General features: G+C 43.4%; 1 protein-coding gene across 1 annotated transcript in view; it reads left to right on the forward strand.

Annotated features, from left to right (window-relative positions):
• Positions 1–1,973, forward strand: part of BSG (basigin (Ok blood group)) — a 60,314-nt gene extending 58,341 nt beyond the window's left edge. The window contains exon 9 of the mRNA XM_073594036.1: positions 1,425–1,973. The gene's annotated coding sequence lies outside the window, so the exon portion shown is untranslated. The remainder of the gene's footprint in view (positions 1–1,424) is intronic.
• The last annotated feature ends 14,084 nt before the right edge of the window (positions 1,974–16,057 follow it).

Here is a 16,057-nt window from a genome sequence, read left to right on the forward strand (position 1 = left end):
ACACTCCTGGAACAAAGACAGCTACTATGGATAAAGAGGGCAATGAGGGGAGAATAAGTAAAATCTCAAATTATTGAAATATCAAAAGTTATAATTGCATAACAGTATGCTTCTAAAAGGATTTATATAGAGCTAGTCCTAAATACATAAAAAAAAAGGGCATAACAGATGCATGACAGATGCATAACATGTGGTATACCTGTGACAGACACACACACAAACAAAAAATAAACAATAACAAACATAACTACGGTGCAGGCGCCTGAATGACCACGGATGCACAAGATCCCTAATGGCAAACCGCCAATAAAAACAATAGAAACAAAATAAACTACAAAGGGATATTGTGCATGTGTGGCCCCTGGGGTGAAAGGACTATTAGCAGATAGACCTACCAAGGAATGGATTGCTATACAAGAGGTTAAAGTTGTAGGGTCTCCGACACTAATGTCTTTCTAGGAGGAATGAGACAGTCCAAACAATTGATTGCATGCGCATGCTGAAATCAATTCATACAAAAAGGATTCTATTCCAAAAAATAAGTTGTTAGAATAAAAATCAGATCTCCTGCAGGATATTTGCAAATAAAGATGAGTAGATGGTCACACTATACTTTAATGGTTACTGCCAAACGATATATATGCCTTAATCCAGATGAAGTAGATAATGGTAATTGGAATCTGCCTTTAATTATCAATGGATGTCCCCTACCAGTGGCTCAATATGCATCGCTGTAGGCTATCCCAAAGTCTACATTCATATCCAGATTGTGTAAGTTGTATGTTGCCAAAAGTCAGTGCAGATATGCAAGTATAAACAGATAATAACTTTGGTTACATTACCACCCTCTTTCCTAATACAGGAATGTTGGCTGAGATTCCCTGCACTTCCGCAGTGGCAAACAGGCTCTGTAGCCTCTCCGACCGTCATAGGGGGATTGAACCACGAACGCTCTGTAGATCTAGCATAGCAGACTTGTGTGTGTGTGTGTGTTTGTGTGTGTTTTTTTTTTTTTTTTTTTTTTTTTTTTTGGCATTCAGCTGATTTGTTTAGTCAGGGTATGGCAATGTCATGTGGCAGGTCATGGCCTCATTGGCAGCAACTCCATCCATGGGGATTCACTTTTTCCTCTTCAGAGGTCCCCGCCACCCATTTGAATTGGGAGATAGCTGTAGCGGCGTCTGTAAACTGATTTTGTTGACGCGTTTCACAACGTCATGTAGCTTCAACTGGACGTGGGATTTAGCTTATGAATATAAAAGGCAAAGCTGTTTCTCCTTTTGCTCTTGTACACCTCCTTTTTGACAACTGTGCATGCTGTGCTCAGAGGGACCTATTTGTGGTGCTGGACTAATGAAAAGCTAAATGTACCTTGTGTCTAATTTATAACACGGCAACTGAATCCTTTTTGTTTTGCCTTTCAGATGAAGTCTACTACACATAGAACAAGCTTCAGAATTTTTCACTCAAGAGTTCATTGGATTCCCTGTCCCATGACCTTTCAAATATATTGACAATTCCTCTTGTGTTTTTATGTATTTTTATTATGTAATGCCTGGGAGACATTGGCTTCTAGGCATTAACTATACTGCTGGACTTTATGTACATGTGGTTCTAGTTCTGCTGACAGGCTACTTCTAGATACTGGTGTGAATAGTTGCCAAAAATGCTAAAGGCTTCTGGCGCACAAAAATGAAAATGGGTTCAGCTGTGTCAATGCCACTTTTTTCTCCATTGATCCTCTGAGTTCTGTGACCTATATGATTTACTAATGTTAGTTTGTAACGCATACAAAATTTCTATTACAGACAGCATGCTATGTGCATGCAACACTTATATAATTTTTTTTTTTTTGAGTTGACAGAGTAAAAGTGAGGAAGAGAAAAAAAATCTGACTAATTTTTTGTTTAAGTGGACACTGGATTGTAAATTTGTATCTGCAAAGAAACACCAATAAAGATTTCCCTCTTTTATTTGTGCAGTTTTCCTTATTGCATGTAAGACCTCTAGATTTACATACATGTGCTATCAAATCTTTGCAGTTTCAAGGCATTCTTGACATGTCATCCTCCCTGTATCTTAAGGAAAGACTTTATTGCTGTTGACAAGTGTAGCTAGTTAATCCCCAATGGCAATTATTTCAGTATTAGCCACTTGACCTCTAGAAGTTTTAACCCCGGTATGACGGGCCACTTTTTGTGATATGGCATGGTTACATTTAACTGACAATTGCACGGTCATGCAACACTGTACCCAAATATAATGTCGTGTTTGGGTTTTTTTTTTCCTGCTATAAAACATATCCAAATGAAGGATAATCAAATGTTTTATTATCAATTTAGGGCAATATGTATTCTGCGTATATTGATTGGTTTGCACAAAAGTTATAGCCTCTAAAAACTATGGGATATTTTTACTAGTAATGGCGGCAATCAGCAACTTGTATTGGGACTGCGATATTGCAGCAGACAGTCTGACACTTTTTGGGGACAAGTGACATTAATACAGTGATTGGTGCTAAAAATATGCAGTCACTGTACTATTAACCACTTCAGCCCCAGAGGATTTGGCAGTTCAACGACCAGAGCACTTTTTGCCATTTGGCACTGCGCTGATTTAACTGGTAATTGCGCGATCGTGCAATGCTGTACCCAAACAAAACTTGCGTCTTTTTTTTTTTTTCCACAATTAGAGCTTTCTTTTGATTTTGCCTCTGCCATTTTTATTTTTTGCGATATTAATGGAAAGACAAAATTTTGAAAAATATTTTCTACTTTTGTTATAAAAAAAAATGTAAAACTCAATTTTAGTCATAAATTTAGGCCAAAATGTATTCAGCCACATGTCTGGTAAAAAATGTCAATGCGTATTTCTTGGCTTGTGCAAAAATTGCTGAGAGGAATGTTGAGGCTTCTCCTGGGTATGGGGATACCACATGTGAGACTTTTTGGGAGCCTAGCCACGTACAGGACCCTGAAAACTAAGCACCACCTTCAGGCTTAATTTTTGATTTCACTCCTCACTACCCGTCAGTTTCTAAGGCCCCTATTCTAAGATGGGGGGTTTGTGCTATCTGGACATTTCAGGGCCTCTGAAACTGACAGTGAGGAGTAAAATCACAATTTCACGCCTTTAGAAATCCTGAAGGCGGTGATTGATTTTCAGGGTCCTGTATGCGGCTAGGCTCCAAAATCTCACATGTGGTATCCCTGTACTCAGGAGAAGCAGCAGAATGTATTTTGGAGTATAATTCCACATATAACCATGCCATGTTTGAACAATATATCATTTAGTGACAACTTTGTACAAAGTGCAATTTTCCTGAAACTTGTGACAAAATATAAAATATTCCATGGACTCAACATGCCTATCGGCAAATAGCTTGGTGTCTACTTTCCAAAAAGGGGTCATTTGGGGGGGTTTGAACTGTCCTGGCTTTTTATGCACAACATTTAGAAGCATATGTCACACCACCCACTCTTCTAACCACTTGAAGACGAAGCCCTTTCCTGACACCTTGTTTACATGAATTTTTTTTTTTGCAAGAAAATTACTTTGAACCCCAAACATTATATACATTATATTATACCCCCCCCCCCCGTTTAGATTTCAAGTGTCTCCCATCCTCCCTTACATTAGTGCTGCTGCCAGGAAGAAGCTGGGAAGCAAAAAAGTGCAGGGTCTGGAGGAGGGCTATCTTCAGCCTGCTGAGATGAGGGAGTGCTGGATCTGTAGGAGTTGTCCTGTCATCCCCTCTGCTACCAACTGCTGAGATGGGGGAAGGGGGGCAGACTAGCCTTTCTGCAGCTGCGTGGAAAAGAAAAGGGTAATTCTATAACTGACACGTCGCACCGCCATATGGGTGATTCAAGTGGCAATGGTTTTTGATGTACTTATAGTAAAAACTGGTTTAAAATACATAAAAATAGCTAAAAATCAAACCACTATATGTTCCCCTTTTTTTAAAAAAAATACTACACCATGAGGCACTTTTTGTCTAATTGCCTTTTAATATTTTGGGGACATATGGTTGGAGTTCTACCCTGCGAAAAGTGTGAAGGATCCCTGACATTGGAGCTGGTGGACATCCCCCATCTCACCCATGCTGTTTTAATGAACCTTTCTGGTCAATGTGCATTGCTAAGGGGGCTGTCTGGTGAAGGCAGATGATCGGGGGTTACACTTTCTACTTGCATGAAAAGATGTTTCACCTGGGTGTAGATTTGTTTTAACAATATTACAACATACATGTTTTCTTTCTGGTATAATTTGGAGTTTAGTCACATTATCTGGAGTGTTACCAGCAAGAATTAAAGGAGAAAGACACGCAATATCCTTAAAATGACGATCCTCCCTAAATTTTACCTTTTACAAGCCCTACCCATCCATATCCCTGCGGGATACTTTAGACAAGTGCAAACAGCATTTATAGAGTTCACATGGGCCAGAAAAATTCCCCGGCTCAACAGGAAAATACTTTCCTTACCTAAACAGCATGGGGGTTTGGCAATGCCGGACATCCGTACCTATTATCGGGCTGTACATCTAAGTGGACTAATAGACTGGTGCTGACATCGAGATACTAAGCTATGGCCACAGCTGTAACAAGCCCAGAGTGAGATACCTCTTCATAAGGCCCTGTGGTGCTACCTGGCTCTCCTGACAAACGTTAAACGCCACCCTCTGATAGGCACCACCTCTAAAATATGTGCACACTTCATTTTCCAAACTTCCCTCTCATCCTAAACTTCACCCCTAAGACCCATATTGGGTAACCCCTAATTTTAACCAGGCCTGTGCGATGCGGTCTTCCATGGTCTAAGTGATTCAAACCTTTACCAAGCCTCTCATTTTGGTACAATAGGGTGCTGGAGGACTATTGCAGAGTTCCGAAACACCGAGGGCCCGTTCTGCCTAGACTTCCTGAGATCCCTTCAGCTTTGCCACTTCCTCAGCTCCATCCCGCCTCCCGATGAAACCAGCCAACCCCTCACGACCCTGGAGGTGTAAACTCAATTTTATCACCACTGATAAAGTGCAAGGTGTAAAGTGGTTAAACTAAAAAGTCCAATAAGTTCATCCAAAATTGAGTGAATAAATAAATAGTCCTTCAAAAACAGTCTCCATAAAAAGTGATGCTGGAACTTCACACAACTGCTCAGTGCTCACAGAACTCTCACCTCCATAAAATGATGAATCAGCCTTAAGGATATCCCTGGTGATTCCCCACTTCAAGACTCCTGGCTATCGGCAGTCGATATTTCCCTCAGGATTCCAGACAACATGTGGGAATTAAATAAATGCCTCCCATACTGTAGTATGTTTAAACAATCAAAGATTTATTAAAAGACAAATGGAAGCTTACATTTAAGAAGGTTAAAACAAATTGAATAAAACAGCAGCGTTACAGACGCCTCTCACGTCACTTCCAGTCCTTTCCTTCTGGCCACACCCTATGTATTACGTGACTTCATCAGGGACCGGATTGGATCTGAAGTGATCGTATTTATGTGTAGTAACAGGAAAATGGTAAACGGCCACTTTGTTGAAGGCTATGTCTCCACAAAGTGAGCGGTCGTTTTCTTGGTTAGATCAAATATGTGAAATAGGTACTAGGCCACGGGATTTATATATGGAGGCACAATCTCAAACAGGAAGCTAACTATCGGCCATTTTCTTAAAAATGATGTCTCCTACAATATCGTGGCCATTTTGTTGGTTAGACTAGATATACGAATAAATCAAGAAGTGTGTGTGTAAGGACAAGATATTATTTAGACAGCTAATTAATTTAAATATAATATCTAAATAGCCATCAAAACCCTATGCCTACATTTAAAAAATAAAGAAAAAAAATATCAGCAAAATTAACAATGACTCTGTGTTCCATATGTAAACAGACACCGTTATAGTGTACCAAAGTGTCTGTGCACAAAACGGTAGATATCAGACTAACAAATTCCCGCAAATATTACGGCCATTAAGTAAATGAGAAATAGAAAATATAAATTCTCCAATGGATCAATATTGGTTCTATATTGGAAATAAAGGGCTACACATATAAAAAATCCGGTGATGAGTTACCCAATGTGTAAATTAGGAAGTATTCCCAAAAGACTATATGAGACGGATGGTGTCCCGTACCTTGAAGGTGAGCATGACGTGCAGAGGGAGACCTCTCGTATGGCTCTGGTTCGGGGATCACTGGAGTGGAAACAGTGACCCTCGGAGCACAGCGGGGTAGGAGAGCCTACAGGTTCTGCTTGACTGAAGATGGAGTCCGCTTGGCGGAGACAGGAACAGGCTTGATTGCTGCGAATGCAGGAACACTGAGAAGTAGCAGGCAGATGCAGGGCTGCAGGCAGGAGCAGGGTCAGACAAGCCAGGTCACAGTAGCGGATCAATCAGACAGAAGCAGCAGGCAGAGAATGGTCAAAGTCCAGGCAGGATCGGCAACAGGTGATCAAACAAACAGTAACACAGAACAGGTCAAAGGCAAGCCAAGGGGTCAGGACTGGAGACAGCAGCGAGGTCAGGAGAAGCCAGGTAACACTGGAGCAGATGCAGGTTCAGGATCGGGTACAGGATGAGCTGCAGATCAGACAGCAAGGATGCATTCTAAAGAGGCCCCTTTTAAGGATCACTGGGCGCCAAAGCTGTGTTGTGTGCGCGTCCGCGATGTGCGCATGTCTATTCACTACTGAATGCCTATGGACTGGAACAGATCCCAATGGACCCATGTACCCGCAGCCAGTTGCAGAGCCATGCGCAGTATGTCCATGACATTGCCCGCCCCCCCCCCTTTAAGGCAACCTCCGGGTGCCCAACAGAACTCTTTTCTGGGGGTGACTGAAAAAACGCCCGGATCAATCTTGGAGCGTGAACATCCTGCTGAGGTTCCCACGGGATCTGGAGGGCCGGAACCCCTGTCCGGAAAGGGGTCTGGTATCGTGGGCTTAAGTAAGGACACATGGAAAACTGGGTGAACCTTGAATGAGTCTGGTAAGGTAAGTTCATAGAAAACTAAACGAAGTTTCCTCTTAATCGGAAAAGGGCCAATGAATTTAGGTGCCAGTTTTTTTGAGGGGCAAGCCATTCTGAGGTTGGTAGTTGACAACCATACTTGGTCACCTGGCTGGAGAGATAATTCACCTCTTCTTTTCCGGTCGTAAGTTTTCCTGTTGGTTGCTTGTGCCTTGACTATAGTTTCTTGCAGAAGTTTGTTGTTTTGTTTCAAGTAGTCAACAGTAGTCTGTACCGCTGGGACCGGAGACTCCGGAACAATGTCAGGTAAGACTGGGTGAAACCCATAATTAGCAAAAAAACGGGGACAGGCCTGTAGCAGAATGGCTGGCGTTGTTAAAAGCGAACTCCGCTAGGGGTAACAGTCCTACCCAATCATCTTGAACAAATGTAGTGAAGCACCGGATATATTGTTCGAGGGTCTGGTTTGTCCTCTTGGTCTGGCCGTTAGTCTGCGGGTGGTAAGCAGAAGACATAGATCAATCTTCAAAACTTTACATAATGCTCTCCAGAAATGAGAAGTGAACTGGACTCCCCTGTCTGAAACTATATTCGTTGGAATTCCGTGTAACCGGACAATTTCCCTGATGAAAACCCGGGCAGTCTCCATGCGGAGGGTGTGTATTTCAATGGTATAAAGTGGGCCATCTTCGACAAACGATCAACGACTACAAAGATAGACGTGCATCCTTCAGACAGGGGTAGTTCTACTATGAAGTCCATAGCAATCATGCTCCATGGTCGGTCAGGGATGGGTAGTGGTCTGAGAAGCCCCCAAGACTTAGTTCTAGTGGACTTGTTCTGAATACAGACAGTACAAGACTTGACATACTCTTTGCAGTGTTTCTCAAGGTTCGGCCACCAGAACATGTGCAGAATCAGCTCCAGAGTCTTGTGGACTGCAAAATGGCCAGCCAGAGGATTATCATGGCAAAGACTGAGTACCTTTGTTGAATAGTGGGGACGCAATTGCATCCAAAATTAACAGTTCCTTGTGGTTAGTGGCAGAGATCACAGGTTATGGAGGGGTCTGCTGGGTGACCAGACCTGACTTGATGCGGGACCCGTCTGCTAGGAAAATGGAAAGTCCTTGAGCCTTGGGTTGGAGGGGAATGAGCTGTTGGCGAGCAAAGTTTAGGTCGATAAAACAACTGCAAGCCCCAGAGTCAATAATTGCCTTGACCGGAAGAGTCCTTCCTGGAAGTTGGAAAATGATGGGGAGAGCCAGTTGTGTAGTGCTGGCAACAGGTGCGGGGTAACTGGACGAGGATATGGATAGACATCTCCGGAGCTTTACTGGACAAGCGTATACATAATGGCCGGCTTCCCCGCAGTACAAAGGTTATTCTGCTGCCGGCGTAACCGTTCCTCAGGGGAAAGAGCGGGCCTTATTAACCCCAGCTGCTTAAGTCCGAGGGGTTCTGAAGTTCGTTTGTTAGGTGCAGCATGTACTGGACTGAGAGGAAGCAGGACAAGTGGAAGCAGGCACTCGGGGTAGTATCCTGGTGGAATGGGTCTGCTGGGCTGCTCTCTCTGCCTTACGCTCACGAAAGCGTCGATCCATCTGTATAGTCAGAGAAAACAAGGCTTCCAGGGAGCTTGGTATACTGACCGGGGCAAGTTCATCTTTTAATTCCTCGGACAGGCCGAGACGAAACTGATGTCACAGGGCTGCACTATTCCACTGGGTATCTGCGCTCCAGCGTCTGAAGTCCATAATGTAGTCCTCGACCGCTCGGCGGCCTTGCTGGAGCACATGAAGGGCAGCCTCTGCAGTGGAAGACCTCTGCGGATCGTCATAAAGTAAGGACATGGCGTTGAAAGTTTGCAAAGAGTCCAGTACAACATGGCGACCCTCAAGCAGATGATGGGCCCAGGACTGGGGTGCTCCTTGTAACAGAGAAATAACGAACCCCACCTTGGTAGTCTCTTGGGTGAATGTCCGGGGCTGTAGTGAGAAATACAGTTCGCAGGCATTGTGGAATGCCCGAAATTTACTCCGGTCCCCAGAGAACTTCTCCAGGGTAGGGACCCTTGGTTCTGGAGAACACATCATTGCTGCAGGCGTGATGAAGGTCTCTGAAGGTGACTGGTCAATAGCAGGGTTAGCAGGGGTACCCAGGAGTTGCACTCGCTCTTCCAGATGCTTGTAACTGTCCCGGAGAGATTCCACCACTTGAGCAAGATCGGAGAGGTGCTGGCACACTTCATCTGTGGGAGAGGTCCCTCTTGCAGGCTCAGGCATGGCTGTCTGATACTGTCACGTACCTTGAAGGTGAGCCTGACGTGCAGAGGGAGACCTCTCGTACGGCTCTGGTTCCGGGATCACTGGAGTGGAAACAGTGACCCTCGGAGCACAGCGGGGTAGGAGAGCCTGCAGGTTCCGCTTGACTGAAGATGGAGTCCGCTTGGCGGAGACAGGAACAGGCTTGATTGCTGCGGATGCAGGAACACTGAGAAGTAGCAGGCAGGTGCGCACAGATGCAGGACTTGTAGGCAGATGCACACAGATGCAGGACTTGTAGGCAGATGCACACAGATGCAGGGCTGCAGGCAGGAGCAGGGTCACACAAGCCAGGTCATAGCAGCGGATCAATCAGACAGAAGCAGCAGGCAGAGAATGGTCAAAGTCCAGGCAGGATTGGCAACAGGAGATCAAACAAACAGGAACACAGAACAGGTCAAAGGCAAGCCAAGGGGTCAGGACTGGAGACAGCAGCGAGGTCAGGAGAAGCCGGGTAACACTGGAGCAGATGCAGGTTCAGGATCGAGTACAGGATGAGCTGCAGATCAGACAGCAAGGATGCATTCTAAAGAGGCCCCTTTTAAGGATCACTGGGCGCCAAAGCTGTGTTACTGTGCACACGTCTATACACTGCTGAATGCCTATGGACTGGAACAGATCCCAATGGACCCCTGCGCCCACAGCCAGTTGCAGAGCCATGCGCAGTACGTCCATGACAGATGGGGTACCGGAAATTTAGGTTACATAGTTACATAGTAGGTGAGGGCGAAAAAAGACACAAGTCCATGAAGTCCAACCTGTGTGTGTGATTATGTGTCAGTATTACCTTGTATATCCCTGTATGTTGTGGTTGTTTAGGTGCTTATCTAATAGTTTCTTGAAACTATCGATGCCCCCCCGCTGAGACCACCTCCTGTGGAAGGGAATTCCACATCCTTGCCACTCTTACAGTAAAGAACTCTCTACGTAGTTTAAGGTTAAACCTCTTTTCCTCTAATTTTAATGAGTGGCCACAAGTCTGGTTAAACTCCCTTCTGCGAAAAAGTTTTATCCCTGTTGTGGGGTCACCAGTACGGTATTTGTAAATTGAAATCATATCTCCTCTCAAGCGTCTCTTCTCCAGAGAGAATAAGTTCAGTGCTCACAACCTTTCCTCATAACTAATATCCTCCAGACCCTTTATTAGCTTTGTTGCCCTTCTTTGTACTCGCTCCATTTCCAGTACATCCTTCCTGAAGACTAGGCATAGCATCGCATATACCTAAATACGAACGCCTTCACATAAACATCAAATTTAAATTAAAAATTTCTTAACCACTTCAATACAGGACACTTCCCCCCCCCCCTCCCTGCCCAAGCCAATTTTCAGCTTTCAGCGCTGTCGCTGTTTAAATGACAATTGCACTGTACCCAAACAAAATTTTTATAATTTTCTTCCCACAAATAGAGCTTTCTTTTTGTGGTATTTGATCACCTCTTCCTAAACAAATAAAAAAATACAGAAAATTTTGAAAAAAAAAAGTTTTTCATAAAATTTTGTAAATACAGTGGGGACGGAAAGTATTCAGACCTCCTTAAATTTTTCACTCTTTGTTATATTGCAGCCATTTGCTAAAATCATTTAAGTTCAATTTTTTTCCTTATTAATGTACACACAGCACCCCATATTGACAGAAAAAACACAGATTTGTTAACATTTTTGCAGATTTATTAAAAAAGAAAAACTGAAATATCACATGGTCCTAAGTATTCAGACCCTTTGCTCATCATTTAGTAGAAGCACCCTTTTGATCTAATACAGCCATGAGTCTTTTTGGGAAAGATGCAACAAGTTTTTCACACCTGGATTTGGGGATCCTCTGCCATTCCTCCTTGCAGATCCTCTCTAGTTCTGTCAGCTTGGATGGTAAATGTTGGTGCACAGCCATTTTTAGGTCTCTCTAGAGATGCTCAATTGGGTTTAAGTCAGGGCTCTGGCTGGCTCATTCAAGAGCAGTCACGGAGTTGTTGTGAAGCCACTCCTTCGTTATTTTAGCTGTGTGCTTAGGGTCATTGTCTTGTTGGAAGGTAAACCTTTGGCCCAGTCTGAGGTCCTGAGCACTCTGGAGAAGGTTTTCATCCAGTATCCCTGTACTTGGCCGCATTCATCTTTCCCTCGATTGCAACCAGTTGCCCTGTCCCTGCAGCTGAAAAACACCCCCACAGTATGATGCTGCCACCACCATGCTTCCCGGTTGGGACTGTATTGGACAGGTGATGAGCAGTGCCTGGTTTTCTCACACATACCACTTAGAATTAAGGCCAAAAAGTTCTATCTTGGTCTCATCAGACCAAAGAATCTTATTTCTCACCATCTTAGAGTCCTTCAGGTGTTTTTTTTTAGCAAACTTTGTGCGGACTTTCATGTGTCTTGCACTGAGGAGAGGCTTCCGTCGGGCCACTCTGCCATAAAGCCCCTACTGGTGGAGGGCTGCAGTGATGGTTGACTTTCTACAGCTTTCTCCCATCTCCTGACTGCATCTCTGGAGCTCAGCCACAGTGATCTTTGGGTTCTTCTTTACCTCTCTTACCAAGGCTCTTCTCCCCCAATAGCTCAATTTGGCTGGACGGCCAGCTCTAGGAAGGGTTCTGGTCGTCCCAAACGTCTTCCATTTAAGGATTATGGAGGCCACTGTGCTCTTAGGAACCTTAAGTGCAGCAGAAATTTTTTTGTAACCTTGGCCAGATCTGTGCCTTGCCACAATTCTGTCTCTGAGCTCTTCAGGCAGTTCCTTTGACCTCATGATTCTCATTTGCTCTGACATGCACTGTGAGCTGTAAGGTCTTATATAGACAGGTGTGTGGCTTTTCTAATCAAGTCCAATCAGTATAATCAAATGCAGCTGGACTCAAATGAAGGTGTAGAACCAGCTCAAGGGTGATCAGAAGAAATGGACAGCACCTGAGTTAAATATATGAGTGTCACAGCAAAGGGTCTGAATACTTAGGACCATGTGATATTTCAGTTTTTCTTTTTTAATAAATCTGCAAAAATCTCAACAATTCTGTGTTTTTCTGTCAATATGGGGTGCTGTGTATACATTAATGAGGAAAAAAAAAATGAACTTAAATGATTTTAGCAAATGGCTGCAATATAGCAAAGAGTGAAAAATTTAAGGGGGTCTGAATACTTTCCGTCCCCACTGTAAGTACGTTTTCTCCTTCACTGATGGGAACTGATAAGGCCGCACTGCCGATAAGGTTGCACTGATGAGCACGGATGAGGTGGTACAGATGGGCACTCATAGGCGGCACAGATGGGCACGGATGAGCAATGATAGGTGGCACTGATGGACACTGAGTGGCACTGATTGACACATACTGTAGATGGCACTGATTGGCATCACTGATTAGGAGACACTGGCAGGTATTGCTGGTGGGCACTGATTGGCATCATGTGTAGGCACACATTGCCACCCATGGCCACCAGGGATGCCATCCCTGGTGGTCATCAATGGTGGCCATCCCTGGTGGTCCTGGGTGGTGGGTATCCGAGGGATGACTGATAAACAATAAGTGCAGACCCCCCTGTCAGGAGAGCTGCTGTCAGACGCAAGTGAGGAAAAGCCAATAAACGGCTCTTCCTATTTATATCGTGATCAGCCATGATTGGACACAGCTGATCACGTGGTATAGACATAGTTACATAGTAGGTGAGGTTGAAAAAAGACACAAGTCCATCAAGTCCAACCTATGTGTGTGATTATGTGTCAGTATTACATTATATATCCCTGTATGTTGCGATCATTCAGGTGCTTATCTAATAGTTTCTTGAACCTATCAATGCTCCCCGCTGAGACCACCGCCTATGGAAGGGAATTCCACATCCTTGCCACTCTTACAGTAAAGAACCCTCTACGTAGTTTAAGGTTAAACCTCTTTTCTTCTAATTTTAATGAGTGGCCGCGAGTCTTGTTAAACTCTCTTCTGCGAAAAAGTTTTATTTCTATTGTAGGGTCACCAGTATGGTATTTGTATATTGAAATCATATCCCCCCTCAAGCGTCTCTTCTCCAGAGAGAATAAGTTCAGTGCTCGCAACCTTTCCTCATAACTAAGATCCTCCAGACCCTTTATTAGCTTTGTTGCCCTTCTTTGTACTCGCTCCATTTCCAGTACATCCTTCCTGAGGACTGGTGCCCAGAACTGGACAGCATACTCCAGGTGCGGCCGGACCAGAGTCTTGTAGAGTGGGAGAATTATCGTTTTATCTCTGGAGTCTGGAGTTGCTGAGCCTATCATCTACTAGGACCCCCAGGTCCTTTTCCATCCTAGATTCTCCCAGAGGTTCTCCCCCTAGTGTATAGATTGCATTCATATTTTTGCCACCCAAATGCATTATTTTACATTTTTCTACATTGAACCTCATTTGCCATGTAGTTGCCCACCCCATTAATTTGTTCAGATCTTTTTGCAAGGTTTCCACGTCCTGCGGAGAAGTTATTGCCCTGCTTAGCTTAGTATCGTCTGCAAATACAGAGATTGAACTGTTTATCCCATCCTCCAGGTCGTTTATGAACAAATTAAATAGGATTGGTCCCAGCACAGAACCCTGGGGAACCCCACTACCCACCCCTGACCATTCCGAGTACTCCCCATTTATCACCACCCTCTGAACTCGCCCTTGTAGCCAGTTTTCAATCCATCTCTGTCAGAGATTCTTTACCTAGATCGGAGTTGCGGTGTGTCAGACTGACACGCCGCAACAACAACAATCGCTGGGATGTGCGCCCCCGGGTGCGTGCAGTGGCTTGTTATCCTGATCACGTAATATGATGTCCGGTCAGGATAGCGCAACCACATTGTCCCATTGTAGATATAGCATTGATGAAACGCAAACTAAATTGGATCATGTTAAACGAGAAAATAGTGAGCATACTAAATGACAAACAACCCCTATTTGAGAATATATGGTCCCCCTGGTTCAGTTACCTACAGGCCCCCGAGACATAAGGCTATCCACTCAGACAGCTGACCACGGAATCCCGGATGGACCCACCCTCCGTTTCCCTTTCTCCTTTTCTCTTCTACCATAGTTTTATCTCATGCTTACCCCTTTCATTACGTTTCTACAATCCTCTCGCTTTCCTCCACTTTGGTTAACCCAGACTCGCCTAGGAATATTGTTGAGTATAGGGTCCCCTATAGGTGACAGGTTAAACAATTGCTGAACGAATCTTATCCGCTATAGTATCAAGCCACCCAGACTATTTTGATGTGATTTTACTCTAGTTAGGATGTTTCACAGAGACCAAGTTGTCCTACACACACACCATCGGAAATAAATCCAGGATTTTGTTGTCGGAAAATCCTTTCGTGTGTACAGGGCATTACAGTTTTGGGGGGTAGAAAAATATAACAAACCATGGAGGGGGGGACATAAGGTGAGAACTATAAGTCAGAAAGAGTCTAAATGGATACATACCTTGAAGACCCTCACGCCGGATGGACTCAATGTTGAATTCGACCATAACTGCTTTTTAAGTAATTTTTTATTTAAATTTGATGTTTATGTGAAGGCATTCATATTTAGGTATATGTGATGTTATGCCTAGCACTTCATTTCCGGTACCCCATCCATCTCATATAGTCTTTTGGGATACTTAATTTATGCATTAGGTAACTCATCACCAGATTTTATATATGTGTAGCCCTTTATTTCCAATATAGACCCAATATTGATCCATTGCAGAATTTATATTTCCTATTTCTCATTTACTTAATGACTGTAATATTTGTGGAAATTTGTTAGTCTGATATCTATTCGCATATTACCTTTTTGTGCACAGACACTTTGGTACACTATAATGGTGTCTGTTTACATATGGCTCACAGAGTCATGGTTAATTTTGTTGTTATTTTCTTTCTTAATTTTTAAATGTAGGCATAGTGTTTTGATGGCTATTTAGATATTATCTTTAAATTAATTAGCTGTCCAAATAATATCTTGCCCTTACACACACTGCTTGATTTATTCGTATATCTAGTCTAACCAACAAAATGGCCACGATATTGTAGGAGACATCATTTTTAATAAAATGGCTGATAGCTTTCTGTTTGAAAGTGTGCCTCCATATATAAATTCCGCGGCCTAGTACTTATTTGACATGTTTGACCTAACCAAGAAAATTGCCGCTCTCTTTGTGGAGACATTGCCTTCAACAAAATGGCCGTTTACCAATTTCCTGTTACTACAAATAAATACGATCAGTTCAGATCCAATCTGGTTCCCCTGATGAAGTCATGTGACGTAACGTGTAGGGTGCAGCCGGAAGTAAGGAAAGGACCGGAAGTGACGTGAGAGGCATCTGTAATGCCGCGGTTTTATTCAATGCGCTTTTTAACTTTCTTAAATGTAAGCTTCCATTTGTCTTTCAATAAATCTTTGATTGTTTAAACATAATACACTGTGGGAGGCATTTATTTCATTCCCACATGTCGTCTGGAATCCTGAGGGAAATATCGAAAGCCAATAGCCAGGAGTCTTGAAGTGGGGGATCACCATCACCAGGGATATCCTTAAGGCTGATTCATCATTTTATGGAGGTGAGAGTTCTGTGAGCACTGAGAAGTTGTGTGAAGTTCCAGCATCACTCGTTTTAGGGAGACCGTTTTTGAAGGACTATTTATTTATTCACTCAATTTTGGATGATCTTTTTGGACTTTTTATTTTAGCTACTTTACACCTTGCACTTTATCAGTGGTGATGAAATTGAGTTTGTCACTTTTCAATATCGTATGTTTATATATT

The sequence above is a fragment of the Aquarana catesbeiana genome, linkage group LG01 (assembly GCF_042186555.1).
Source record: "Aquarana catesbeiana isolate 2022-GZ linkage group LG01, ASM4218655v1, whole genome shotgun sequence".
NCBI classification, from domain to species: domain Eukaryota; kingdom Metazoa; phylum Chordata; class Amphibia; order Anura; family Ranidae; genus Aquarana; species Aquarana catesbeiana.